The sequence below is a fragment of the Gavia stellata genome, chromosome 5 (genome assembly GCF_030936135.1).
Source record: "Gavia stellata isolate bGavSte3 chromosome 5, bGavSte3.hap2, whole genome shotgun sequence".
Taxonomy (NCBI): domain Eukaryota; kingdom Metazoa; phylum Chordata; class Aves; order Gaviiformes; family Gaviidae; genus Gavia; species Gavia stellata.
In genome coordinates this window covers 11268640-11295584 of record NC_082598.1, presented here as the reverse complement: position 1 = coordinate 11295584, position 26945 = coordinate 11268640, and positions in this window count along the sequence as shown.

Genomic DNA, 26945 nt, shown 5'->3' with positions numbered 1-26945 from the left:
CCTACTATTTCAACGTTACTTCATACCTAAAAGGATCCTTTATAAATAGCATTAAGGAATAGAGAGAAATGTATAGAGAGGTACTAAAGCACAATGGGAAGTAAATGTTAATTACTGATACTGATCCATAGGTTTGAACACACAGTCTCATTCATCATGTGCAGCACATCTCCTAGAAAAGATCTTCATTGGCCTAATGTTGAGTGAGGACTGGCAGGGGAGCCATGCACCGGATTCCTTTCCTTCCTTCCTTTCTGTCCTGTAGATACTTATTCCAGATTTATGCCCTTTGAAAGAGGACCATGGCTGGAACTGGCACAGTGAACCTTCATGCGCTGTTCCACTGAGATTATGTCAGACTTTTCTTTACACTGGCCCACACCAATCCGTATTTTGATTCTGGGAAGTCACAGTACTAATATAATCAGGGATGAGGCAGTATTATCACCAAGCTGATCTAAACCTTTCCCAGGCTACCCTCTTCACCTATGCTATACATGTCTGTAGCGTAACTTGGGGAACTGTTCCCCATATTTCTTGTTCATGGATCATTATTGCTTTTTACATAGGCGAGATTTGAATGAAACAAGATTGACCACTGCATTGTTAGAACCATTCTTCGACTGTCCATCTGCTGGATGCTTCTTGATACCCAGTTTAAAAACTGAAGAGCTCTGAGCCAGAACAGTACTTTGGAGAACCACCTCCGGGATATTTATTTAACCATTAGGGCAGAAAATCTGACTCCTAAGGCAGCTCCCAACATGCAGGTATCCCTTTACACAACTAGGACCTTGATATAGAGAGACAATATATGCATGAAAGTTATCTCATTTTCCTTTTGCTTCAAAAGGGGTTTCAAAGGACCCATCTTTGAAAAACCCCTTTTCCCTCTCTGTTTCTTTAATCCAAATGCTAGAGTGGACAGATATAAAAAAGGAAGATGTGGCAAATACTTCGAAGTTTCTTCAGGGATTGTGCACTCTACTTTTTTCTCCACTTCTTCATTACCAGGTGAAAGAAAATGTTGTCATTACCTTTTTCTGGGATGTAAATGAGGTAAGACGTTTTCTTCTCAGTTTTGCTCTGCCTCCCTGCTTAAAGGATTGATTGCTAATTCGACTTTTCCTTAAATGGTCTAGCAGACATTTTGAAAACTTTCCTATATTTTGAGTCTACGTATGTTATGTGAAGCCCCTGTTTTGATAACCCTGTGGCTTCTGTTAGATTGCCAGTTTACTACAGTCATGCTAAGCTACATCATACCAAGTGCATGTACAGTTCATAGGCTCATGACAGATAAGAGTCAGCAACATCAGAAGTGGTAGTAAGATGTATAAACAGGACTCTAACTTTCATAGCAGAGGCAGTAATCCTTCCACACTGCTCAGCCTGAAACAACTGGTGGGTAACAACCAACTGGAGGGAGTCCAGAGGACAGTAATAGGAAACAAAAAATGTGGAAAAATTTTTTCCTTGAAGAAATCTGTATAGAATTGGGGTTGTTTAGATGTGAGAAAACTGGGGAGGGGGAACTGCAGCAGTATTCTAGCAAAAATATTGTCTAAGTACCTTATGGACAAGTTGTGAAGAAAATAATAAAATTAAATAAATTCCTGATAGTAAAGATAGTCAGGTTCTGAATTCATTGCCTTGCAAGACTGTGAAACAGCCATCATTAATCCCACCTTTCAACAGGAAATGAATGGGATTATAAAACAGTCCTAAAAAACAGTGCTTCCCTTGGCTAGTTCTTTGCCCAGTTTATAATTCTTGACATATTCACTGTTTTCTCCAACTGAATTAATATTTTCTCTTGCAATCTAAATATACTAACTTTCAGACACTCATCTAATAAACCCACATTTTTTAAAAAATGGGATACCAGCTGGGTGATTATATCCCAGCTTACCTTTGGTGCAACCTTGCAACTCAGCCCAGGGTACAGCGAAGAGCGGGTCTGTTGCAGCAAACACCACAGGCCACTTCTCCTCTCTGTGGTATTACTGGAGGCATTTCTTGCAAGATGAAGAGTATCGTCAGCAGTTCCTAAGTAACAAAGGAGAAAGGATTTGTCCCCCATACCAGGAGGTGGGATTATTAAGTTGTTCTGAGCAGATACCAATAAGTCAAGCCCTGAAGCTGCAGCATATGCTATTCAACCATTAACCAGTTTCCTTCCCATCCGGCCAATTCTGCCTGCAGACCTCAGAAACCTGCCACCCAAAAGCCTACTGTCTAATTTACCAAATTTATCTGAAGGATGAGCAACTGAAGAGACACCTGCCAGCTTGAGGCAGTCTGGGTGGGAGGCTGGCTGTCCTTAGAGAGGCTATGAATGATGATGGAGCTAAATTTGGCGAGGTAAATTCTTCTGATGTGACAAGTAATCATGCGTGAGGTATGTATTGTTGGCTCCTAATTGAGAATGACAACAAAATGTAGTGGGAGTGTTGTGATAGAACTGCACTGAGCCAGGTGCCTGAAAACTCAACCATGACAGCTGGATTAGAGTCAGTGCTCCAAAGGCAAGGCACTGGTTGTCACTTTTGGCATACAGGAGGATCGTTGTTACCAAGTCCAGCTCTTTTTTGTCTCATCATCAGCATCACTGAGGTTGTGACAGATAGTCAGAAGGCAGGAGTTAGAGGGCAGTTGGCTTTAGGCCTGAGGTGGGATAATCTTTCATTTAGGACTGTCTGTTGTTGCCATGATGAGCTGCAGTCCTCCTCTTGCCTTAGCATTTACAGGGTAAGGCTCATTTGCCCTAATGCTCATGCAACAGTAAATGGAGATCTTCATAGTTTGGCACAGTTTCTCACATTTATCAGAAACCCCAGAGATGTTTACCAAGTGAAAATTTTAAAAAAATGCATAAAACAGAGAATTTGTTCCATTACTTTGGATTCCTTTGACACCTCAATCTGAGTGCAACACAGCCAAGCATCACTCCATACCCTGAAACACTGCACAACTAGGCATCATCACCTTGTGATAATACTCCTAAACAGTACTGCCATGCACTGCTGGCTTGTTGGCAGCGCACACTTGTGACAGCTTCTAAAAACCCCTTCACAGAGTCATGATCCAACAATTCACTAATGTCTTTGTTGACACCTATCAGAGTATCATGCTGCCCAGGCGCATGCTCCACACGGTGCAATCCCACACCTCTCTAGGCAAGCACACTACTCTTTGAGGGATGATATGCTGCTAGTGTGCCAGTGTGTTCTGCCCTAGTATCTTTCTTTTTTTTTCTGTGAGGCTTAGGGGATTAAAACATCTCCTGTTTTGCTTTTACAGCATGCAGTTCCTCCAGTTTGGCTCTCTACATCATGCACATACATCTGGCTACCCTGAACAAATTCTGAGGGTTACTTGTGCTTCAATGTAAGGTGGTTTAGTATGTTCTGCTCAGGTCTTCTCATCTTTAGAGATGTCTGTTCTATTACTCTAATTCTCCCTCAACACCTCAGTCTCTTCCTTTGCTTTTATTTACTTTAAAGTGAAGTCTGCACAGTGTGATCCAGTTCAGGCTAGGTACTAGCATCACTTCTCAGACAATTCTGAAAAACCCAGCCCAAATAAGTTCTCTGAATTCATGATACAGCTGCCTTGTATACGGTGCTGTTGTTTTTCTAGGTTTTCTGGGGAAAACATGCTGTCCTTGTGAATTACAGCTAGTTCCTTTAAAAAACAAAGCAATTTCCCAAATTTTCCTTTATAATGCTTTGCACTCTTCCTCTGTTCAAGTAAAAAGTATTTGGCCATTTTTTTCTGCCTCCTTTCTGAGAAGAAGTGCAAGCATGCAAATACAAATTATCCAACAAAGGGTGAGTTTACTCTCTTCAGCTAGGAAGGTCTCTCTCCAGATATTGAATTTCATTAAAATTCTAGGAATTTAGCTTATACCCTTTTATTATATTCAGCTAATATTAATCATCAGTTCTAAATATTAATAGGGGGACAGTTATATCCACACACAGAGATCTCATTTCCTTAGGAAACGAGGCTAAGTACACAGTTCCTGCCCCATGAGCAGCGCTGATGAGAGAAGTAGGAAACTAAGTAATGGGGAGGAAAGCACAGCCAGAATACAAAACTGTGTGAGGGTGGAGGTTTTGTCTACATTTCCCTTTATGAGCTGAGCTTTTTTTCTCCTTATTACAGACGTGTTATAAATGAGAGGTGGTGCCACCTATTCTGTGTTATGAGCAGCAATCCCAACACACAGACCTAGTGACTAGTAGATCTTAAGAGGAGATAGACTGCCACAGAAAATTCAGACATTTTGGAAACCATTTTCTTCCCCCAAGTTAGAGAGTTAATGGCACAAGTTTTTGCCAGGGAGACTAAACAAGCTACAGTATCCTTCAGGACAGCAGGAACTACTTCCCACTATGGAAAGTCCAAGAGTCCCACGTCAAACTTCCCATTCTCTCCTTCCCGCGTACTCGGGAAACCACGTCTGCCTTAACGTTTCCCATATGTCCCATCTCCACCTGTTCCTTCCCATGGGTACCTACAGAGCCTGCTTGAGCCCCACTGCTTGGCAAGACCTGTCGCATCCTAGGCAGCACAACCTCTCTGGCACAGCAATAACGCATGCCACAGCAATCAACTTTCTACGTGTTAACTGCCTTCAGTCCCTTCTGCTCCTCTCCTCCCTTCTTCTAATTTTTCATCAATATACCTTCAGGCCCCTCAGCCCCTTAACAATCATATAACAAAGAGAGAAGTTACAGGTTTTATAGTGAAAATTGGCAAAATGTAATTAAGCAGCTGCCAGTGATGTCTGCTTTCTATACTCCCAGCAGCTGCGTTACACATTCTTGCTCTTCTCCCCCTGTCCCTCCTTTGCTGCCCTATAATCTGTCATGATCTATTAGCCTGAAAATTGTAGTCCATGTTCCTCATCAAGGCAGAGCCTGTTGGCTGCGCACTTAAGTGTTGCTGAAACCACTCAAACTGTCCGCGTGAATACAGAGTGTGTGACTCTCTTAGTGGTCCCACACACAGGTGGAGGTCGAGCCTCCTGCCCTATTACACAGCAGTAGACCTGTAGGTGGCTGTGTAAGTAAGACTGTATAATGGTTTGCCTCTTTTTTTTAAACATCACAGATATCAGCTCCTTTCTTCATGTGCTAACAGGTATTCTTTTGCCTCTAAGGCTATCATTAATTTGTAATTTCAATATTATATTGTGTTCCTTGTTCATCTAATTGGGTTCATCTTGTTTAGCTGTCTTCTCTCTGCTTCTAATAGTAACTTGCTATTTTTAACATTGGAGCAGTCTTTCATACAGCCAAATTGCCCACTTCACATGATCTCTAGTCTTCTTTTTCCACTGTTATCTGTTGCACCTTAATTATGATGGTTCAGGAGAACATATCATATAATTACATTGAATATCAGTTATCTCCACAATGTGTTGTTCTAACTGTGGTCTTTGAACTATGCAGAGTCTATCAGATATTGTACTGGGTATTTGCCTAAGCCTTTCTCTGTGTTGACAAAGTAAAATTACAACATTGCAGTGCATAAAGCACTGCTCTACACCACTGCGTCATACTATAAAGTACAGATAGTAAATTGACCAAAACTCTAAGGTGGCAATCACCATTCTCTTTTGCCATATAGGACATGCTGATATTTATTGACTTCTTATTGTTCAGCAAAACATTAGAGAATCCAAGCACTACACAGCATTTATGTGTTTTTCTTTAATTAGTTAGCTACAAAAAAAAAAAAAAAGCTTGGTTTACATAAAACTGGAGATATGAAACTTCAGATAGCTAAAATTATCCCCACAGCTATTTTCAGTTTCAGTTGAGGTAAACAACTGATAAACTGAAAAAGCAAAAGAGCTCCTCCACATTCTAATCTTCCCTTTGAGAAAGTGGATGAATTTGCTCAGGATTCAGGGTTGGAGTACTCAGGCTGGGAAAAGAAAGATTTAGATTTGGGTCTTCCCTCTTGCAGATATTCTTCTCAAGGCATTGAACTTAGTGTCAAAGGACGGTTTCCTCTTTGTGTAAGAGGACTGTTTATTTCCACCATAGAAATGATCACTATACAAAATTTGTTCCTTTCTGAGCACAGTCAGAGGAGTATCAGAGGCTTACTGAGTTCTCTAAAACAAAAAGCAAAAAGCATCTAATTTCAGATTATCTTGGTCCTTGCAACCCTGAATACAATGGGGATGGCCATGATACAAGAATTGTTAGTTCACATGCATTTCCTTTCTGAGCAGCTGTAGACAGCTGAATGCATGGAGTTAGGCATCTTCCTCCCAAAGCTCTGATTTACTTGGATCCCATTTTACACACTAACTCCTTTCTTCCACCTCAAATCGTTCTGGCTTCTCCAATCCATGAGTAACTGCCTTATCAAGATGGGATTAATGAGTTGCATTTTGGTTTTGAAAATTTGTTCTTTTTCAACCCATTTCTGCAGCCAACGTTACTGACACTCCCTTAGGTGCCAGCTAACACAGTTTCTGCTCATTTAATCTCTCCCCCAAAGTGACTCTTTAGGGGACAGATTTCATGTGACCAGAAGATGAGTAGGGAACTGGTTGTGACAACCAATCCTTATCCAAATCCTACGTCTCCTCCCTCCCCTCCTAAGATTATAGTGGACTTGCATCTGATCCGCATGCAATTCCTGAAGCCCAGTGCCTCAAATCACCACAAACACTGGATATCAGAGACACCCTGAGACTTTCGTTCAGAAATCACAAACTTGGTTAGATGTTCTGTGGAGTTGTTTCTTTCAAACCCCAAAGCACCCCAAGGCCCAGCAGTCTCTATATAGCAGCTGTCTGGTTGACTGCTTGCGTTAAAGTATGCTGTGACTGCACAAAGGTAAATCCAGCAACACACTATCCAGACTGAAGAGTGCTTTAGGGTGGGTTGCCTAGGTTTACAGTACCTGCCGGGTGGCCACCTGCATGTTTAGTCAGACCAGTACCATACCGGCAGGTTGGCATCATGCTACCTCTAGTAAAACAGTCCTAAATTTCCCATTCACTTGATAACTCTGGGACTGAGTAAAAGGAAGGCATTGCCCAGGGTTACAGTCACAGACAAGCACTCAAACTGAGGAAGGGGATTTAGCAGAATGGCATGCTGTCCACCATCCTTATCCCTCAGTACCATTGCATTTTAATGCATTTTAATTCCTACAGCTGAAGGAAGTCTGGTTAGGATGGACACACCCCCTATGAAATCCATGAGACACAAGGTAGAAGTATGCCTGTAGGTACTACAAAGGCAAGGCAGTCCCCCGCACTTGAGAGCCTGCAGTGTATGTATATTTGGGATATGAACACACAAGCAAACAGCAAAGCATCAAAGAACTCCTGTTGCTGATAACTGACCCTCTCTTCTGGGAAGTCACAGGTATGACTGTAGCTTTAGAATATAAGCCTAAAAGAAAAATTGCTTTAGATTTTATCTTTTTAAAACCAGAGATTAAGCATGTAATATCTAACCATTAGAACTGATTTCACACTAGGGCTGTTACCTACATAAATGTTAACATTACAATCTCAGCCAACTCATTGTCCTCTGTTTTATGCTCCAAAGAAAAAAAGCCAGCTAATGAGTTCCCATATCTCTTTCTACAGCAAGACACTTGCTCTGAATAAGCAGGCTGCTGTAAAATATAAAATTGAGCAGCTGCATACTAAATACCAACAGCTGCAGAAGCGCCTTGCAGAGCCATTGGTAGCACCTGCCACTCACTTTAAGTAGAGTTGCTTGGAAAGGAGATTTGTTAGACAGATAGGCTACAAACAGAGAATGAAACATTTTCCTTCCTGGTGCTGTTTTTAAATTCCCTCTCCTCCATCCTTTCACGGCTCAATTTGCTATTTCATGTTAAACAATGGCAGAAATCCATATGATAATACCACTGACATAAAATCTATAGACATAGTTTCTCAAGTCCTCCCTTGCCTGGGAAATCCCTCCCTCTACTCAAAAGCAGAAATATAGAGGAGTTTCATCTTTTGAAACTTGCATGCATGCAGTCTGTCTATGACGGTGATGGCGGTCCTGCATACCAGGATTTGTCAGGGCCAGCAGATGCAATTGACCCATGGTTGGTGGGGAGGACCTGCAGGGGCCACCTCCAAAGGACAGGATCATCCATGCAAAGTCCAGTTGCAGCCCAGGGTTCCTGATAGTGGACCCATTCCATTGCTGAAAGGGAACAGGAGAAACAGCTGTTTTTTAAGGCTCCACTGCTTTATCGTCTGTCAAAGAGCTCCCTGACTAATAGTGACCACTGGAGGACTCTCAGACACCTGCTCCTTACACAGAATCATATATTTCAGATATCTGCAATGATCTGGGGATCTGAGCCCTTGCTAGTATTACCCAGTCTCAAGGTTTTAGGCAGTGTAAAACCTGTTGTAGGCGAGTTACCTTAAATGGTCTTTAACTCAAGGTAAGTTATGAAAAAAGCAACTTCCCAAACTCAAAACAAGACAATGCAAGACAAAAAGGATTATAAAGACAGAGGCATACAGAATCAAAAGGAGGTAAGTTTCTGAAGATTTAGATTAGGTTTAAGAGAATCTCTTGCCTTGGGTGGTTCAGCTAACAAGCTGACAGGCTCCTCACAATCTTCCCAGCTGAGGATTTCTCACACGACTCACATTCTCTTTACAGAAGGGATTTAGTGTCTCAGAAACCCACTGACTAAACCGGTGTTCAAACCTCTGAGGACATCTTCTCCATAGATCAATCCTTACTTTTTACAAAAACCTGTGAAGTGGCTACCAGGCTTTAGACACTCGCATGCTCTCTAGCACCAAAGGAGACAGTCAGCTACATAAATCTGATATGATAATGTATTAATCAAAATCAGGAAGGTGGGAGTGATGAACTCACTGAATCCTCCAGGCCCTAAACGAAGATAATGTCAGATTTGCTCCCTTCATTCCTTAAGTTTTCAGCAAGGGAAGCTCTTGCCAGGTCTATCAGAAGGCTATGTCCTCTCTGTGCCCTAGAAGTGCTCCTTACTCATTCATGGTGGAAGGACTGGGAAACTGGTATGATGTCCAGAACCCCATAGTAGAGAACACCACTGCAGCTGCCTGTGAGCTCAGGCTGAGCTGAGCTGAGCTGAGCATACTCAGACTGTGATGAACTGTGCTGAACTCAGATTATTAACAGAGTAAAAACTCTATGATTCCTGACTATCTAAATCAAATTCGTATCATTGGAAAGTACAATGTGAGTCAAAGCATGGTACATATCTAGTGGTCCAGACCTGGTGAAAGTAGGAGAGAGAGATACCATACCAATGAGGGAGTCACAGGAAAGATTTGCTATCCTGTTGAAGGTATCAGTTCACCTCCCCAGTTTACCAGCCATTACACTTGACCCTAGAACGAGACGATGCAATCAAGACAACTTTGCCTGATATATTTGTCCAAACCTCTGCTGAAGTGATGATACTGAACTCCTCTACTCAACTAGCCTTAACAAATAGGCATTTAGAATCACAGAATCACAGAATCACAGAATGACAGGGTTTGGAAGGGACCTCTGGAGATCATCTAGTCCAACCGCCCCCGCCAGAGCAGGTTCACCCAGAGCAGGTTGCACAGGAATGCGTCCAGGAGACTTTTGAATATCTCCAGCGAAGGAGACTCCACAACCTCTCTGGGCAGCCTGTTCTAGTGCTCTGCCACCCTCAAGGTAAAGAAGTTCCTCCTCATGTTTAGATGGAGCTTCCTATGACCAAGTTTGTGCCCGTTACCTCTTGTCCTGTCACTGGGCACCACTGAACAAAGACTGGCCCCATCCTCCTGGCACCCACCCCTGAAGTATTTATAAGCATTAATAAGATCCCCCCCTCAGTCTTCTCTTCTCCAGACTAAAAAGACCCAAGTCCCTCAGCCTTTCCTCATAAGAAAGATAAGTTCCCTAATCCTCTTCGTAGCCCTTTGCTGTACCCTCTCCAGCAGCTCCCTGTCCTTCTTGAACCGGGGAGCCCAGAACTGGACGCAGTACTCCAGGTGGGGCCAGAGTAGAGGGGGAGGATAACCTCCCTCAACCTGCCTGCCACACTCTTCGTGATGCACCCCAGGATGCCATTGGCCTTCTGGGCCCCAAGGGCACATTGCTGGGTCATGGTCATCCTGTTGTCCCCCAGTTCTCCCAGGTCCCTTTCCACAGAGCTGCTCTCCAGCAGGTCAGCCCCTAACCGGTACTGATGCATGGGCTTATTCCTCCCCAGGTGCAGTACCCTACACTTGCCTTTGTTGAATTTCATAGGGTTCCTCTCTGCCCAACTCTCCAGCCAGGCCAGGTCATGCTGAATCGCCACACAGCCTTCCCGTGTGGCCGCCACTCCTCCCAGCTTTGTGTCATGAACCATTGAACCAGCTTTGTGTCATGAAAATGAATGAACCATTTTATCCTTGACCTCCTGAGAGGGATTAAGCATGATAGCCATATTTAATAGGAAGAAGTCTAATAGGTTTATTCCTGTAATACAGAAATCTCTGCTAATTTCTATGTCGTTTCCCAAGCAGAGTATACAGACATGTATTGAACAACCCCAGTGATATAAACAGAAATACAGAAGTAGAGAATTTGGCTTAAAATTTCACACACAAAGACTGACTCTTGAGAACCTCTGGCAGCTCCCGCCTAATCTCTCAGGGTGGATCATCCCTGTACCCTTGGTTCTGGCATACAGTGAGTACCCAGTTAGGAGACTTTATTTAAGTGTGATGAGCACTAATTAATAAATGTAAAGAGGAAATTGAGAAGGTACGAGTGTTTTAAAAGACATCTGTAAAAGAATAAAAACTGGATGTGTTTTCCTCAAAACTTTACCCCTCACGATGTATACCAACATCTCTTTTGTATACTGGTATATAAAAGGACTTGATTTTGGTAGACCACAGCATAATAAAAACAAGTTACAAGAATGTACATTCTGAGAACTCGTGGTTATTTAAGATTGACATTTCTAACACAGGCAACCTAGTTATCCTTTAAGGAAAAGCCAGAATGTCATTTTTCCTTCAGAAGTTTTCTGCCTGTCTTCAGTGATATTGCTACTAGCAGAAAATGTAGTCTTCTAACAATTTTTCCAATTCTTCCAAATACTTCTTGTCCATTAATCTACCTTATATCATCTAAAAATGTCACACTCTTTAGGTGCCTTGCCATCTTCACTAGTGCCTTATTTGCAATATTCCTCATTTTGATAACTAGTTATACTCAGAAAAGTGTTTGAAAACATCATCTCAGCATACAAATAGGAAGTCTGACCACTGTTTCTGTCACAAAAGTCTCTAATTATCTGGTTGGTATACCAGATTAAGAACACCGTGCCAGGCAGATTTTAGTCTTCTGCCAGCCAAAGGAGGGGAAATATTCTGGATTACTAGAAGTACAAATCTGATCAAAACCAGGCCCTACCTTCTATTCATACTCCATTTATTCTCCCCAGTTGCACCACATCTGAGCCAAGTTCTACCTATCGTCATTCAAGACTGTAAATTAACGAGCAGTAAGCAGTTTGTACTGCTATGCTTTTCCTGTATCCTAAAGCTAAATTTATGTGCAATGTTAGTTCCAGAGTTTTATTGCAACTTAAGAAGCAAAAACTACTACACTAAGGAGAATAACAGGGAAGAAACATTCATAGATAGAGACAGACAGAATCTGAGCTTCAGAATCACGTCAGGCTGAATTACAGCACTTATCTAACAGTGACGTCTGCTGAGTAGTAACAGACAATAGGGCAAGTCTGCCAAAAAGGAGACCATTAAAATGGGCTCCTCCACAAGTGTTGTTCTCCACAATCTCTCTTTCTGCCTGTCAAATTTTGTAATTGTCATGTTTGTTAACTTAAGAAGATATAGAAATCATACAACTTTCAGTTATGAAAGCAATAATGAAAATAGTAGCTTTACTTGATAATGCCCAGATCATTTTGTGGAAGGAAAGGCTCAGGTAAAATTCAGGGAAGAGTTTGATCTGGAGTCAGGTATTCACTATAATTCAAGGTTCAATGAATAAACAGATAATATTTCTACCTGTCGCAAACCTCAATTTAGGATCCTGGACAGCAAAGAGTTAAAATTACTGGAGTAAACGCAGCAAGTGTCATGTACCAAACTGCAAAATTTAATTTATGTCTCCCAGGCGAGAAACGCATGTCATCTACTCACTTTTCAATCAAAGATCATAATGAAAACATTTTGGGCTTTGATGTTTTGAACGGTCCTACCTAGCGAACCGCAGAGTGTGGTCATTTGGTTCAAACATTAACCCTAACCCTGCTAAAAATCAGGAGGCTACAGTGCGTGTACTCTGCGTAGCTCCAGCACTCCTTGATTCAAAGATTACTAATGTACCGCAGTATCCGATTTCTGTTGCGGCACGGACAGAAATTTCTGAATTAATTGCAAATCTGGAGAAAAGACACATTCTTTCCAGAACCCAGAACGAGTCTGGAAAAACCCTGCTGAGACTAGTATTGTTTTCCCTTTCCAGGAACAATACCCGTAATGACACCAGCACACTTGCCCTGAAGATCGGGTTAACCGTCAAAGGACTGCTTCTCCTTCTTGCAGGAGCAAGCATTGCCAGCATGAACCAAATTCGATTCACCTATCAACAAGCTCAACCCATAGGGTGGAGTCCCTCACTTCTTTTATTTACGCTAATCAATATGGCAACTATAGTACATTCTGCACCATACATGTTTCTCAGCTGTGGGTGCAATCTACTGTGGCAGCAATTACAAGGGAACATGATGAGGGCACCATGCCAACTGAATTTCAAAATTGAGATAATGCAACTAAATTTGAGAGGGAATTCCAATCCTGGTGGCATCTAATCAATTTCACTTATGACCCTACCAACAGTAAAACCACCGCTTTTGTCTGGACAATACACAATGCTTCAGTATACACCATATACACCATATACCCAATCATTGTGCTAGGATTAAACCACCATAAAACTATACTCTATCCATTGGAATACAGAGTATGGGCCCAACGAAATGGAAACAAATGGCAAACTATTGATGTTGATGCATGTGCTGTACAGGAACAATAGGGATTCATTTATGAAAGTAATACCATTAGGACCCAAGACATTTGTCTTGACACTGGACAAAATATTTGTCATTTTGAAATATACCCTGATGAAACCCCTGAAACTGTACTTGTATATATTAGAAAAGGATGTGGTTTTATGAGAACCCTTTGTCATTCTATAGTTGCAGATGACACCACTAGAGACATATAATCACTCAGATACCTGTATTTGTTATTTTACCAAAATCATGGGATGTGACTTTAACTATTCAGCTCCTGTCACAACTCACCAATTGTTACAATCTAAATATACATTGTATCAAGATTTATTACCTACCCCCACTGGAATGAATCTCACATTGATAAGAAAACTGTTACAACATGATGACCTGAAACAATTGTTAAAACGAATTCAGAACAACAGACAAAAAACTCTGATTACCATCCATCACGATGCAGAGAAGATACACCGTGCCTTAGAAAGAGTGAAGAAAGATGGAGAACATCACTGGTGGGATACCTTATTTGGATGGTCACTGACAGCAACAGGACTCTTTAATTGGATGTTACATCCCATCGTAATTTTTTAATTTTTTTTATGTTATGCTTTTTACTAAACATTGTTCTATATGTTAGGACAATGTGTGGAGAATAGCTAGACGGGTAGCACTGTTGCAAAAACCTCCTCGTGTATATAACACTGCAAAACATTAGTAATAAAGTAAACTGACCAAAAATTTCCCTGAAATTATAATTGGAATACGACATTAATCTGCTTATAGGCACAGAGGCAAGAGGTGACCGCACCACCACACTGTGAGGTGCAGATGAATTGTATTTAGTCATGGGGTGGATTGTGGTGGTGCATTCCTTCCCCCCCCTCCCCTGGACCACTCTACAATCTCAGAAATTCCAGCTAGGCCTTGGCATTTGTGCAATGAGTTGGGCGGTTAAGCATCCCTTGACTGTACCAGGAACTCTTGCATGGCTGAGGCAGAGAGCAGCACTGACCGTACCAGGCACTCCTGTTACCTGACCAAGGTGGGTAATGAGAGCAAGAAGAATGGGATGATCCGCCATTCCCTGACAGCCCTGGAGCACTCCTCATCAGGATCGTAACCCAAGTGGAACGACACCATGGTTACCGAAATGCCATCATTTTACTAATGATTAAAGCCAATCACCTATGAACAGCAGTCCCAGGTGAAGCCCTTTGAGCTCTCCTGGACCACAGCAGGCTGTGACCAGCATCTCCCTCTGAGTGGGTCACCCCTCACAGCTTCTCAAACTCTCCAGTTTGTGAATTTTGGAGGACCACGCTGATCTGGCAACAGGACCTGTGCTAAAGCTCCCTCCTCCTCGAGGCTCAACCCTGGCCCGTTGAGAAATGCTGAGACATTGGAAGTGTTTCCACAGAACTCAAGGGGAATTTTTAACAAGTACCTTTGTATAGCTATCTATACCTTTGTGTCTGTGTGCATGCGTGTGTGACTCAATCTGTAATCAAGCTATTGTTGTGACTAACTCACTTTGCAAATCTTAAACTAATCTGTTGCTAAAATCTTGTGATCTATCTTAAGCTGTGAATGGACCTTAGATTGCTGCTAAATACATATAATCCTTTAGACAAAAACTGTTGACCAAGTCGGAGACTAAGGTTGGACCTAGCTGCACCTAGACTCCTCTCTGAGAAGGAGTTTATAAAGCAAGGGGGTCTACTCTAAACCTTGCGACTCAAGGGTAGGATTTTCCCTACTCTTTGTACTTCTTCCATTAGATATAAACCATTGTCTGAGTCTGGGACTAGGAGTGGACGCAGCCAGTCTTCTCTGATTTTCATGACTCAACGGGACAATTTCTTTGTTCCTTGTATTCTTTTCCTTTAGACATAAACCATTGACAAATTATGAGACTAAGTCTGGATTCATATGCACCTAAACTCCTCTCTGAGAAGTTTAGAAAGCAAGGGAGTCCATTCTAAACCTCTTGACTTAACATGAGGTTCTTCCCTACTCTTTGCCCCCTTTTTTTTTCCACTCTCTCTGTATAAATCATAGGATAGGATAGGATAGAATAGAATAGAATAGAATAGAATAGAATAGAATAGTTTAGGTTGGAAAAGACCTTTAACATCATGAAGTCCAACCATTAACCTAACACTGCTAAGCCCACCACTAAACCATGTCCCTAAGCGCCTCATCCTCATCCACACATCTTTTAAATACCTCCAGGGATGGTGACTCAACCACCTCCCTGAGTAGCCTGTTCCAATGCCTGACAAACCTTTCAGTGAAGTTTTTCCTACTATCCAATCTAAACCTCCCCTGACGCAACTTGAGGCCATTTCCTCTGGTCCTATCAATCATTCCAATTTGATTTCAATTTGATTTTCCGTTGTATGTTTCAGTAAGTAATAGAGTGAACCTTGCCATCGAATTCTGTTAAGTCACATTTTTATAAACTTCTATTAAAATCGCTTTTGCCAATATCCTTGACAGTGATTCTTTAAGTGGCCCAAACCACTCATTCGCGACACTACCACAGTCATCATCTGGGGTGTAACAACACGGAGACTGTTCAAGAGACTTGCCTTGCCCAGATGTTACCATCCACTTTTCAGGATCTTTTGTCCTCCATCTATGAATAAAAAGCATTTCATTGTGCTGCTGTAATCTTCTGGAAGTTTTCACCTTCAGGGGAACTGAATAAGCACGTGTAACCTAAGGGTGACTTTAAAACATCATAGACATCAGAGGAAGTAGCAGCTAACGTTTCAACAAGGCATCGTCAAACTGATATCATGGAGTATCCTCCCCCAACCCCATCCCCTCACTCACCAGTCTGACAAAGAGTTTCTTCCTGAATCCAGAGACAAAGCACTAAAACTCTGCACCCAAGCTATAAAAAAGAAAAAATAAAATATACCTGACAAAGGCACATTAAACTCATTCACTTCCAGAAAACACATTAAGTAGCCCCAGCCAGTCCTTCATCCTTTGATCAGAAGCACATGTGCACTTTCTGCTTCAGTCTGGCTCATTAAGGCCATCTCTATATTATCTTTCTCCTTCTTTTTCCCAAATGTGAAATTTAGTCTTTGTAAACTTCTGTCCAATTAGAGTATAAAAATACAAAGAGTAACATATAAATTCTACTTTTAAAGAAAGCAACACCTTGAAATGCCAGCCACTTGTCTCTGCACAGTTGCTCTGAGAATATCAAAACACCTTCCCTAAGTCCATTCTCCTGGCCAATGCTTCACATTTAATGAAGTGCACCGTTTGTTTGTTAAAACTCAGCAGTGCTAAATACTTTTTTCATTCTTCTGATAAAGCCCTGACAAATGGTTGAATGATATAGTCAAAGGTGAGAGAACCTGGACAGAAGAGGGGAGCAAATAAAGGGAGGCTGTCTTTTCTGCTATCGTTTTGCCTCCTTAGTACATATCACTACTCATGAATATGATTCCCTCTAAATTCCAGCTGTCACAGAGCCGTCAGTGTCTTCGTGCTGAATATGAATTTCCTACTAAACCACTCACTCATCTCAACTCCGTGTACTGCTCATGTCACTAAATGGCTGCATAAAACAGCTTCTTTAATACTTGTGAATTAACTGCTACATGTGGAGAAGTATTCCTACAGAGAAGATCTGAAATTTGTTACCTTAGCAACAAAAGAATGTTAATTTAATATGTATGTGTGTTTATATTCACTTATTTCTTCAGATGTTTTACAGGAATGAAAATAAACTGAGAGATATTCCCAGTTTCTAAACCTGAGATTTTAGATTACATGAGTAAGAGTCGGGGTAGTTAATAATATCATGAGCTGGTCACATTGCTGTTCACCTCCAACTCACCTAAACAGAATCCTCGCAAACTAAGACAACCAGAGGCTGCTGTAATTCCCAGCCAGCACAAATGGGTTTTGTCCTTCATTGTAATTTTTAGATTATTTCTGTTCCAGGTAAGGTTAGTTCTGTGCTGGACCAATTTGCCACAAGCTGTACTGATAAGTTGTCCACAAAATGCACTAAAATGCTACTTCCAACTGTGCTGTATTCCAGAACCTATAAAATGAATGTAATTTAAAAACTATGTAAATTAACACTTTTATTTTGGACTTGGATTAAGAATAAATTAAATATATTAAGAGCTTTATGTCTTTCACAGCTCTCATAGGGTAGCTGGGAGTTCATTCAACCCAACAACATAACAGCTCAGCCTACAGATTATCTAAGGATTTCTTCTAGAGGAAAAATCCTTGTATATATCAATAGTATAAGCCATATCTTAAATCAGAACTCACCCAGTATTTTAAGACATGGACTAATACAACATATTTTAGCAGAAATGTATGTGTTTCAAACAAATCAACATGTTATAAAGAACTTTTGTTTGCAACCCTGGTCAAAGCAAACTATTCCTTCTGTACTCTATATTTTTCATAAAGAATTTGGTATATTACTTTTTAATGTAAAAATGTACCAGGGAAATAAAGCTGTTGCAGATATCTTGATAGGCATCTGTTATCACTCAGAGACAAGAAGATGTGACACTGAAAGCAGCAGAAGTATGTTGTCACCCGCAGCCCAGACCAAGTCAAATACAGCTGAGCCCCAAGGCCCGTTTCTGCAAAGCAGAGCTGCATGGCCTTTGCTCAGCTCTGTTGGAAAAATGTCACTGGGCTGTGAGAGAGCACATAAGCTAAGATACACAGGAAAAGAAAAGATAAAAAACAAAACAAGAAAGATGGAAAACTCTGGAGATAATAATAGTAACTCAAGTGAGAAGTAATCACGTGAAATGGCATAAAACCCTGGGAAAACATTGACATTTTACAAAACGGTGTTCACCAGATGAGAACGTTGAACAGGCAATGGAGATCCACACCCCTCACCGCACTGCCCACTGCCCAGCCAACGCAGACTCCTTGAGTGCCCATACAGGAGTGAGCATTTTAATGCTCAGCTTAGTAATATGCTAGTCCTAACTCCTACCCTGCATATCACCCAATACGCAGCTGTTGGATGGTTGAGGAGACTCCTGCTTGCAGGTCTCTGCATGTGGTGAAGATGCCCAAACAAAAATGATCCAGCAGTGGGAAAGTCAGGATGCAGGATCCTGTGATAAACACTGTGGGTCAACTCTGGGGAGGGTACAGGTCCCCCAGCATTGCTGAACTCTTCCTGTATCACTGTTTGGCAGCAGCATTTCAGTCCATGACTGATGGACAGATTGTGCCACTCAGCAGGACCATGATCCCCTCCACCCCACTGCAGAGTCAAGGAGACAAGCACACATAAACAAGCAAACGCCTAAACTGTAGTCTCGCTTTCATGAAGCTGAATACTAAAGCTATGCCTCAAAAGGTAGTCCTGTCTCTTCTTTCCCAAAAATATTAGATGGTGGTTGGATTTCTGTCTGTTGGTTGATTGAGGCCTTTTGGGGGTAGGGGGAAATCCATTTGTGTTATTAAAGATTAGGAGATGTGAAGGAAAAAAAGTAAGTAAAATCCTGTTCTGTAGAGCAGTTGGATGCACAGCCTGGATGTGCATTGCTAGAGTTTCTTGCTCCACGTTGCAGGAGGGAAGGCATTGCGATCAGAAGGAGCAGAGCAGACTCAAGGCTATTGCTCAACCCTAAGACCTTGAGCATGGGATCCCTGCTTTTCATGGGTGCACAGGCCAAACACACGGTTCTCCCCTGTGCATCTACTGGCCCCATAAACTGTCCCAGAAAGCCATATTGTCACTTTGATTAAAGGTGACAAAGCCAGCAAAATGCAGAGCAAAGTAACAGCTCTTTTTCAGCTCCAACAAGAAACAGTAACGTCAGCGAGTTCTTGATGCCCCATTGACTTTGCTTCTGCATGATAGCAATACAGATGGTGCAGTGAAAAACTAGCAGCAAGAAGAGCTACATAAAATGCACGATTTCAGGACAATTCTGCAGAGTGCCGTCCTGTTGAAACACATCTGTTCAGCTACAGAGACAAGCTGTGCTAGTTGCAGATAAATCTAAAATAACAATCTTACAGTCTGCACTAGCACAAGTGGGGGGGTTAAAACAAACAGAAGAAACCAGCAGTAAGTTTTTGACTTTGGGCTAACTTTGACTCACATTGGAAAGAGGAAAGCGAAACAAGAAGCCTAAACTGCCTGATGGAGTGCATCTGAAAACGAGTTCAGCCATAAAGCATTAGTCTAGTCAGGGATTATATAGGGGGTCTATCATGTTGATTTAATACCTCTTTGTATTCTGCAACACTTTCTCTGTAACACTTAAAACAGTTGCTTAGCCTCAAAAACATTTACTAACAGGCCATATCATGCCATTTATTTGTATGCTGAATTTCTTTAAAAAGTTCACAGATTTTTACACCTGAAACTGTGGCGTGTTTAGGGCTCTGAATGTTATATTAGAAAGGGAACATAATGGTGAATATCTCCCCTTCCAGAAGGAAGAATGTAATGGACTACAGATGGGTCTAGCAAAAAGCAGCACCTACATACTGCTGCTACTGATGACTGCAAACAAATATTGCAGTTCTCTGCCTTCTGTATATGGGGAACAGTATGTTTGCATCGCTGTTCAGCAGGGCACTTCGCAGTCCTGCTCTGTAACTCCTGTGCTGCCTGCAGAGCTGGGCGGATCTGTGGGTAATTCATAGGAATATCCAGGTAATGCGGCCAGTCACAGCTCAGAGTTCAAATGTTGTAAAAGGCTTGTCTACGCCAAAGACAAGGGAGAGCTCAAGCACTTTTGCTGGGGCAAGCCCCATCGCTTTGTTGGGTTTTGTCTTAATTTTTTGGAGCGAAGGAATGTTAGAGAAGAAAACAAAAGTTTTAGAGAAAACTCTACACAAAAAAAATCCTACTAGGCAAATCAAAAAGTGAAATCTCTCGTCTCCTACCATAGATGAAAAATCAGTTAGAAGCTATAAAAAACAGCAATAACAAGGCACTGATTCCCATCACAGGAGGAAGGTTTTAGTGGTGTGCATTAATATAACACTAATGGTAGTGACAACAGTAGCATAAGGGTCTTAAATTAATAGTAAATTAATGTAATTTAACTTGTTTATTAAGGATCAAGAGAAGGGAAAAAATAATGAAATGTGAAATTTGTACTCAGCTGAAAATCATTAGGCACAGCAGGGGGCCAAAGGAGGGAACAGAAGGGCTCCTGATTCAGCCCAGAATTATGAACTGTAATACGCAGAAAATGCACAGTAATCTATGTGGAGAGGAATGATGCTAAGTCCTAGGACGAGTTCAGACAGACTAAAATGATATCAAGAACACCAAAGCATCCATGTGAAAAGCCAGTGAACCACATCTTCTCAGATGACAGTGGTAGTTAAAAAAGTTAACAAGATATTAGGTGATGTGGATAATATATACCTATATACGCACACCTAGGGATAACATACTCCTATACTATGCCATTATTTAAGCCCATCATATAGCTCTATTCATAAGCATGTGTTCAGTTCTAATCTTCTATTACTTCAAAAAAGTTTCAATGAAAGTGGTGAAAAATATATAAAAAAGGCCTATATAGAAGACATTAAAAAGAAACGTGTCAGAGAGAAGCAATCAATACTACAGACAGTGAAGAGGTGTATCAGATACTTCCGATTTTTAAAGCAGACATCATGTCTCCTACTAACTTTCTGAAAAGTAACTGAAAATGTAGCTAATCTGGAAATTTGAAAGAAATTTATTTTAAAATCAGACTAATCCTATGCAGTTCACTACTACAATTCAGAAAAGGTAGTTGAATTTATAGAACAAAGGCAGCATTGGCCTACTTAAGATAAAAACCAACGAACAAATAAACAAAACAAAGCTTCAGAGCTTCAGACATGGGTATCATTTAGGACTGGAAAAAAAACCCTTTAAAATACGTATTTAATTAAAAATTGTCCAGACAGGATTTCTTATGCTTTCCTCTAAAGAATCTGGCTGCTTACAGAATACAAGAGCAGAGTGACAGGTTTCCCCTGGAGTGATGTCTGCTCTTTTTGCCTGTCCTCCTAAACTGGGTAATTGGGAATTGACATAAAATTCTCTGACGTTAATGGCGAAGAAAGATAGTGTGCATTCTACTGGATTTTCTTAGAGATTAATATAAGCAGTTAAGATCGCGGGCAAACTTTTTTGTACTTGATTTTTATTCTCTGCTGTTTCCAGAACGAGAATAAACATACTGATCCTGCACTGGACAATATCCTGCCCCTAAAAAGTGTTCCCCCCCAGTGCAGTACAAAAGAAGGACAACTTGGCTCCCCCATAGCCCCATATACTACATAGGAAAAATGTGTGTTCACTAAGGAATTTTTTGCAGTCATCAGTTTCAAAGATACCAGGACAATACAGATGTTAATTTATAGGCTGTGATAACTTGCATGATATTTCTTAGCTTTCTAATTTAATAGCCAGCTGACTTTTCCATTTTTTAAAAACTTTTTAAGAACACATTCTCACCTTCTCACGAAAAATGCAAGTGAAAATTAAGGGGAAAAATCATCTAGGCAATTCCAGAAGAAAAAAACCCTCATATATACATGGAAAAAAATGCTATTAGTTGCTAGGTGACATTTTTACCTGTTCTGTCAGAGTATTTCCAAAATACTTACAGCCAAGAACATGAATGTTTCAGGATCTCATCAATTCTGTATCAGGTGAGTATGTGTGAAAAGAAAGAAAATCATACTTGAGAAACAAGCCAATGCTGCAAACATCAGCAAGAGCAAGCTAAATAATGTAGGAGGACCTGTTAAAGTTAGAAATGCAGATGGAAGATTATGAAATGAGATTAAATTGATTAGCATGTCATGCATATTGTGGTAGAATGATTAAAAGGAAAGATGAAACTGCTAGATAGCCATCATGCCCACAGATAAAGTGCTCTGATTGAGTTTGCAGTGTGAGATGAGAGCCGAAGAATACAATTTCAGGTTTCACACACAAGTTAAACGTCATGAAGTTGGATGCTAGCAGTTTTCCAGTGCAGCAGCAGGTAAAATAGAGGGCAGACTTGTAGGAACTGCATCACCTGAAACATAAAAGCAGCTGGAGGAATTCTGGAAAAGAGCAGAGAAATGGTACCATGGATACCAAGATGGATTTATGCAAACAATTAAAATCATTATATATACCTTGATTAAGGGATTACTGAAGCAAGACACAGTGAAATGTCAACGTATTAAAGCAGAGAGAGATATAGAAATCCAAATTTTGTGAAATTTTATTCTTCCAGAGGATTCTCTTAACTCTAAAAGCAAAATCAAATACTTTTGACATGTACAAATCAACTAAAATGCTCACATTTTTTTATTAATGTATATCAAAATTAAATATTAATTAATATTAAAAAAATTTTGCTTTGGTGAATTATGTATAAAGCCAATCACCTCAAAGTTATATTCAATCTAGTCACACAGACCCAAAAAAGAACAGTAATTTTCATATGAAATGTGAAACATGTTGTGAGAATTACCCTCCAGACCCTAACCTCACTTTTTGACACCACTACCGCGTTACTAAAACTACTTGTATTGTATTGGGTTTACGTGGCAAGGTTTTAGTATCGGGGGGCTACATGGGTGGCTTCTGTGAGAAGCTGCTAGAAGCTTGCCCCATGTCCGATAGAGCCAATGCCAGCCGGTTCCAAGACGGACCCACCGCTGGCCAAGGCCCAGCCCATCAGCAGCGGTGGTAGCGCCTCTGGGATAACGTACTTAAGAAGGGGGGAAAAAAACCTGCGCAACGGCAGCTGGAGAAGAAAGGAGTGAGAATATGTGAGAGAAACAACTCTGCAGACCCCAAGGTCAGTGAAGAAGGAGGGGGAGGAGGTGCTTCAGGCGCCGGAACAGAGATTCCCCTGCAGCCCGTGGTGAAGACCATGGTGAGGCAGGCTGTGCCCCTGCAGCCCATGGAGGTCCACGGTGGAGCAGATATCCACCTGCAGCCCGTGGAGGACCCCATGCAGGAGCAGGTGGGTGCCCAAAGGAGGCTGTGACCCCATGGGGAGCCCATGCTGGAGCAGGCTCCTGGCAGGACCCGTGGCCCCGTGGAGAGAGGAGCCCACGCTGGAGCAGGTTTGCTGGCAGGACTTGTGACACCCTGGGGGACCCATGCTGGAGCAGTTCATGAAGAACTGCAGCCCATGGGAAGGACCTGCATTGGAGAAGTTTGTGGAGGACTGTCTCCCATGGGAGGGCGGCTTTGGTGGGCACCTGGCATCCAGCCAGGGTCAACCCACCACAAGTACAGAAACCAAAGCCTGTGTGATCCTTTATCATGGTAGGGACCAAATGGCACGACTGCCCTGACCTGCAAGGAGGCTCCGTGCGAGCCTCGAGCACACACTGGCAGCTCGTCTGGCTGTCCTACCTGCTTGCAGAGGAGAAATCAGCAGTGGGGCAGCAGTTCCCTCCTGCTTTAAAAATACAGATACTAGAAAGCATATATTGAATAATAACCCCCTTTCAAATAATTTAGGACAATTATGGTAGTATACTTCACCTATCAGTATGAGTGGTATACTTGGAAAATGCTAGATTGTGGTATACACAGCTAGAGTGGTATACAGCTACCAGCTACCAGCTATGTGGTATATACAGCTAGAGTGGTATACAGGAAAATGCTAGATTGTCTTGGCTCTCCAAAGTGAGCACAAATCAGGCAAATCATAAAACAGGTATTAAGTCTCATTTAAAATAGTACAGTGCATTCGTGCCTGATTGCTTTCTTAATCACCTTTGTTCTGTACAGAGCATCTTTCTTACTCATTCTTTTTCCCTATACATAAGAAGCCCCATATAATTATGCTGCTTTAACATTATGCTATTTTGGATTAAGGAAGCTCCTCCTCTGCTCTTAGTAACAATTGTTCTGCTCTGTACAAGAAATTGGTTACTTTTTCCCAATAACAGAGCTGACGTCCATTGTGATATCAAAAACGTTGTTTGATTAGTTAAATGGTGATCATTTTCAGAAATCACTATGTGATGATTATGTACCTTTTTTGATACCATGCTTTTAATGAATTTGTCTCCATATATGGTGTCTGAGAATTTCTTGCTAGGCTTTAAGCTTAAATCTTAGCAAAATAATAGAAACTACACCAAGTTTCTTTGCTTGATACAAAACTCAGATCTGTTTATCTTCACCGTCACTTGCCATCTATGAAAATGGCTCCCATGGAAATGTCTACCCTTTTCTTTCTCCATACTTGAATGCAATTTGTTAACTCTGTAGCTCTCTTAATGCTCATAAAACCTTAGCTGTCTACGGCTGCATATTGGCCAAGGCAAAATGGGTCTGACAGCCTTACCGTGGCTCCAAGTGGACACACATGCATTCTGAAAATGATTAGGATAGTGCCAGTAATAAGAAATCCCTCTGGTAGCATCAGCAATGAAATGAATGAATGAATAAAGAGGTGATACTTAAGCTTCTGTGTTTGGAGCTTATCCGTGTTGAAAAATCAGGGATACTGTAAAGTCTGCGTGCAGAGTAGTAAAAGCAGTGGAGGCTGTATTGCTGCTGACTGCAGTATGCTGTTCGCGGTTGGAGAACCTACTCTCTCTGAAGTGATTTTAGAGAAAAAAACATTCTTGCGAAAAAAGAATGCGTTTACAACTTACAGCAGGAATTACCTAAACTACAAGAAGTATAGAATGGCAAACCATGAGGCCAATTTTCCCATTGCTTACGAAAGCTTGTTCTCTATAAATATAAAATACACTGCCATCATGTATTTAATTCAGAAGTAGGATGTCTTCATTCTTTCATTTAAATGTCATTGAATCAGTATATGCTGGTTTCAGTCTTCGAGCTGTGACTCCCAGGGATTTAAAACTAGTGATAATTCATGGCTGAATAGTATTGGTCCAGATCAAAACAAGCAGAGCAAGTGCCACTTTTTCATGGTAACAAACCTGCAAGTCTTGCTTTATGGTTTCTCTAGATGGAAATATTTCTTCTTTGAAGAGGAATATTAATATAACAGCAATGGGACATTTAATGCTTATCTCTGCAGAGTATGAAATCTTAATATTCAAAGAACTAAGAGGTTATTTCAACAAACTTTAACTGCTGAGCTAATCTATTCAATGATGAGTTCAAACTCAATCTGAGAAGAGATGGAGCTGCAAAAGGAACTGTTTGTTCCAACATCTGTGTTGCTGTTCCAAGACTTCATAGTAAACAAATACGCACAGTAAAATCTCTTCATGTCTCAGTAATTATTTCAGCTTTTTTTATGAATTGAGCACTAAGTGTGTCTGACTGGGTCTGCCAAACTAATCTTCAATTATAAAAATTCATAAATGAAACAGAAAATATTTTCATTAATTGCAAAATAAATGTACTGAATATCAGCAAAGCTCAATGTGATGGGAGTGCCTTTGGTTTTAAGTGCTTAAAGAGATAAAATCAGCTAATTTCATTGTTCTTAGATGCTATTTATCTTTAAGTTTCTCCTTAAATACCTCCTCAGTATTCTTCCATGTACAGAAATTATGATGCCACCTATACCTCCTTTTTTTTAATTAACACAAGCAGGAGTTTCAGGTTTATTATTCCCCCATTTGGAACATCCTTGGTATTCTACTTCATCTCTAAGGAAATCCTTACACTTCCCTCATCTTTTTCCTGTCTTAACATTTTTTTTTTCTTATTGGCCTAGAAGACAGTAATTTTTATATCCCCTGGGCAGAGCAGCATTGCATACAATCCATCCTCATGTCTCATCTCACTCCATTAACTTCTCTGTCCCACTCTCAACCAGAAAATAAAATTCCCAATTGCTTTCCTGCTGCTGAAAACATTCCTAGGTAAAAACTCACCATTTCCAAAGCAATGTATGAAAAGTAACTGCCACAATCACAGAGCAACATTCATTCCTGTCCTGAAGCTGATTTCTTCCCTCTGAGCCAACTCGCTCCCAGCCTACCACTGACCCACACCCTGCTGTATTTTTTAGGTTTCACTGTCATTGCCTCTGGTTATGCACTTCTAACCCATCGCCTGGTCTGGAGCAGCACAGCATGCAAAAGCTTTAATCTGAAGAAGCAGGCATCTGGAGTCCAGTAACACACCACTTGTTTCTATTTTATGGGGGTATTAAGCTGTTTAGCCTTCGCTCAGAAGAGAGGCCATTGAGCAGAAATCACAGAGGACAGCTGACCTCGTCGCCAATAATGAGTCCCCTTCCCAAGGAAACTGGGATGGGGTCAGCGTCTTGCATGTCCCTGAGCAAGCAGGAACCCAGGGTGAGGACCTCTTCTAGGTTCCTAGGTGAGTAGGAAGCCAAATCACTCAGAAGTGTTCACTGAGATTGTCTCATAGTTTTCTTTCAGCTCTTTCAAAATCCCCAGATGAGCAAAACAAATCTCTCATCCAGTTATATGTTTCTGACAGGAACCAACAGCGGAGGCTTAGAGAAAACACGAAATGAACCAGGAACTCTCTACGATTACCTGAAAGGGGGTTGCAGAGAGGAGGGTGTTGGTCTCTTCTCCCAAGTGACTAGCGACAGGACAAGAGGAAATGGCCTCAAGTTGCGCCAGGGGAGGTTCAGGCTGGATATTAGAAAAAATTTCTTTACTGAGAGAGCGGTGAAGCATTGGAACAGGCTGCCCAGGGAGGTGGTAGAGTCACCCTCCCTGGAGGTATTCAAGGAGCGTGTGGATGTGGCATTGTGGGACATGGTTTAGTGGGCATGGTGGTGTTGGGTTAATCGTTGGACTTGATGATCTTACAGGTCTTTTCCAACCTTAACGATTCTGTGAGTCTGTGATTCTGGGAATAGCACTGTGAAGTATACCACTGTATACTCCCACATTCC